The sequence below is a fragment of the Miniopterus schreibersii genome (genome assembly GCF_964146895.1).
Source record: "Miniopterus schreibersii genome assembly, chromosome: 1".
Lineage (NCBI taxonomy): Eukaryota > Metazoa > Chordata > Mammalia > Chiroptera > Miniopteridae > Miniopterus > Miniopterus schreibersii.
In genome coordinates, this window is record NC_138101.1 from 132,948,268 (window position 1) to 132,952,023 (window position 3,756).

The window sequence follows — 3,756 nt, forward strand, 5'->3', positions numbered from 1 at the left end:
ACAGTCACCTTAAGAATGTGTTTAAAGTGAGATTTTAAGTTATGTAACTTCAATCATCTTTTATTTGAATATAATATTGATATAGACAGTCTTGGGTTAATCTTTAGAACAGAAGTAATGTTATTTTAGTCAACATTGGGTTGAGTTTGGTATAACTTTAGAGTATGAAAACAGGAAGCAGATCCCTGTCATATTGAAAATAAGGACATTGGTCTACAGTGCAGTGGGGGTTGGTTGGCATGGGGGTTTTGGAGAAGGACTCTGGTTCTCAGTGGACACTTGGATTGCTTCCATCTATTGGCCATGTGAATAGTATTGCTATGAACATGGGTGTTCACTGGCTATTTTTAAGCAAGCAGATCTTTTCTTTTCTCTAGGGCTTTTATGGTTAACTTTTTTACACTTAGATCTCTGATCCATTTGAGAGTTATTTTGGATTATGGTGTGAGGAATGGATTTTATTTTATTATACCCCCGCCGCTCCCCCCACCACCACCACCACCACCAAACTATCTAGTTGTTTTAACGCCATGTATTGAAAGTTCATTCTTTCCTTTGGTTGGCCTATGCTACACACACCAGTGACACAGAGTTCTAGAGTATACTTTAATATCTGGTGGGGAAGTCTCTGGTAAGGTGGAGTAGAGTGCCTTGCCCTGGGAGACTATGGCCTTCCATAAATCCCCAAATTATGTGAGGAAGGGAGGTGGGGAATGGATGGCTTGGAGTAGGGAAGTAGCTCAACCTGTCTTCCAGGATGGGCTGTGGGAGGTTCATTTGTCTTGGAGAAAAGACCCCATTTTCCTGGAAGAGCTCAGACTCAGTCATGGGTACATTTGTTTTGTACAGAATGAAGTTTAATAACATGAGAAATTGGTTATTTCCATTCTAGACATAGACATTTATTAAGGGTTTGACAACCCCACTGGAGCTGGGTTACATCCCAGAGAACAGTCAATCATAGTGAGGAGGAGAGGTCTCAGGGTATCCTCTTTCTGTTAAATTGGTTCATTGTTCCATTTATCCAGGGCAGGAAGCGAGCAATCCTGGTGAAGACTGCTGGTGGAGCAGCGAATCTTCTTCCATAGGAGACAATGCCCTGTGCCACATTGTTGCACACAAGGGGCCCTCCGGTGTCCCCCTGTGGGTGATGAGAGGAAGGGACACTAAGCCAGGCCTCCACACTTCATACCTCCCTATTCTTGGTTCCCTAAGGTAAGGGCAGAGGAGGAAAGGTGGTGGGGTTGCAGAAGTCAACCTCCTTGATCTTTCATTGGTTGAGCTTCAACCCTGGCTGTGGTTGTTGTCTCTGGCTCAACCCAAGTCAAGGTACCTTTTCCTTTCCCATGAAAACACTGAATATGTGTGTGTTGTGTGTTGGTCTCCTCCCCTTACCTCAGAGACTGGATTGAGTGGAAAAGCCCCCACTTTACCCTGATCTGGTCCCCAGACTGAGGTCATGGGGATGTAGTCTGTTCGCACTGCCTAATTCTACCCAGACCCTTCTGTCTTGCCCTGGGAGACATATGGTCATTTAGGAAGATGCCTGTGGGCTTACCAGGAAGGTGGCCTTCCCCTCGATTGGGTCTCCTGCACAAATCTGTCTTTGGCCATTGTAGGTATCAAAGCAATTGCTGCATTCCTGATCCCTCTGCACGCTCAGCTGCACATCCTGAAGTGTGTCTGTTCTCCTGGTCTGGCTAACCAGGCCCCAGCCAGCCACAGCCGGGTCGCAGCCAGGCCTGGGACTGAGGCAGAGCCACTGGCCTCACAAATCGATTTCATTGGGCTCTATTTTCCAGCTGGCAGGAAGAAAGCAGGCACTCAGGGAATGTCTGTGCAGCACTCACCCCACTACCCCTGCCTCCTCCAACAAGGTCCCAGGACAAGGTGAAGCCCCCATGCTGGGACAGAGCCAGCTCAAATGGAGAACCAGAGGGTCAGGCAGGTGGTACCTGCAGTAACATGATGTCATTCAGGCGGTTCTGTTCATTGTATCTCGGGTGGCGGATTGCTCTGAGCACCAGTATACCAGTGTTCTTTCTTGCCTCCTGATGTTGTGGGCTCCCAAGATGATGCAAATATGACTGCAAAGGAATGGTGGGCTAGAGGTAGGCCCTATGAACTCAAGTGCACCAGCTTTGCAGGGCAAATGAGAGCCCAGGGCAGCAAAACTGCAGTTGAGGGAAGTGAGGGGACAGGAAGGCTCTGGGGCTGAGATCTCTGTGCCCTCTACTTCTCCAAAACCCTGTGCTGGGGATGGTAGGGACACAGCAAACTTAAGTTTTGCTTCCCCTAGAATAAATTGAGAAAGAGCTTGAATTTATGTTTTGAGCCCTAATGAATACCTTCCACCTCTTCCTTTTGTCTTCATTTACATTAGCTTGTTCCTTGCCCTCCAGGACTTATCCAGTCTCTCTTCACCCCTTCATTGCTAGTACCCAGCTTTCAGCCTCATGCACTTATGAACTCTTCTGAACCTGCTCTACTGGCCACTAGGAAGACCCTTAATTCCTTACCTTCCCCAGCAATGAGCTGTTGTCATCACAAAGTCTTCTCACACCAGGAAACCCCCACAAGTGCTCAGACCCCTTGATGTTCGGGTGAGAAGATATGTCATGTAGGGGTGAGAATGGGGCCTGGCTTCTTGGCCTCCGATGATCTCCCCTGGAAGAAAGTATTCAGCATTTATCTCTGCACTCACTGAACCTGGAGTGAGGGCACTAGCTTGGTGGCTCCAGAAAATCTAGAAGATGGGGAAGCTGATGTGGGGAAAGGAGGGTTTGGTGGTGAAAATTGGGGTCTGCGGGGTACCGCATTATGGTAGAGAGCTCCAGCTTTCTGCAGGGTTCTGGCTCTCCACCCCAGATCTTAGCTTCTTCCCACATCTCCCAAAGGAGAACAACCCTTGCTCCAGGCAAGGCCAGCTTAGGCCTCTCACAATGTGGAGAGATCTCTGCTTTTGAGATCCAGAGCCCTGTGGAGTAGCTTCTACCTAAAGTTCCCTGGTACTTTCTTTTTCAAAGAGCTTCCCTGATCTCTCTGAGTCCAGCTCATGAGCAGCAAGGACTGTTTTTTAAGAATCTAGATATTAGGTGATGGGACTGTTATTGCTGTATCCTTGTCTCCTAGGCTTTGACATGGGTTGCAGAAAAATGAATAGAGCAGAGTTACAGAGCATGTTTACATGCCAGGGGCCATGCTAAGAGGTTCATGGACACTCAGTACTGTAACTGTCACAGCAGCTCTATGACATAGGTATTGCTATTATTCCTACTTATAGATGACGGACCTGGGAATGTGAACTCAAATAGTGTGATATCCAATGACACAGAGCTAGGATGTGCGTAGGCAGTCTGGGTCCAGAGGCTATGGGATGGGATTGGGCCTCTGAGGGTTTGGATGGTCACTTACCTGCTCCAGCTTTGGAGGGTAGGAGAAAGGCCACCAGGAGCAGGAGTAGCTTCATCTTTCCAAGAATGTTGCTCAGCCAGTTGCTGTTGGTGGGTGCTTCCTCCTGCCATAGTTTTCGCTCCTGAGAGGAAGGAAGGGTGAGGTCGGGACTGGAGAGTTCCCATTCCCATTCTTCTACTGGGGTGATAGGTTTCATCACCCCTGGCTGGCCAGGAGGCTTGTCCACAAAAACTGCCAGCAACCTGGGGGAAGAGAGAGTAAAATCAACCAACAAAAGATCTCCCATAGCTACTGAGTCATGTTGTCAACAGAAATGTGAAGCAGGACCAAGGAGGCAAGCTT

At 48.2% G+C, this 3,756-nt stretch overlaps 1 pseudogene across 1 annotated transcript; it reads right to left on the minus strand.

The window, feature by feature from the left end:
* Positions 1-979: 979 nt before the first annotated feature.
* Positions 980-3,469, minus strand: LOC308548550 (cathepsin G-like; annotated as a pseudogene). The gene is made up of 5 exons: positions 3,415-3,469; positions 2,520-2,667; positions 1,956-2,087; positions 1,559-1,802; positions 980-1,141 (listed from the first exon to the last, which is right to left on the minus strand). The product of its transcript is annotated as a cathepsin G-like (transcript).
* Positions 3,470-3,756: the final 287 nt, after the last annotated feature.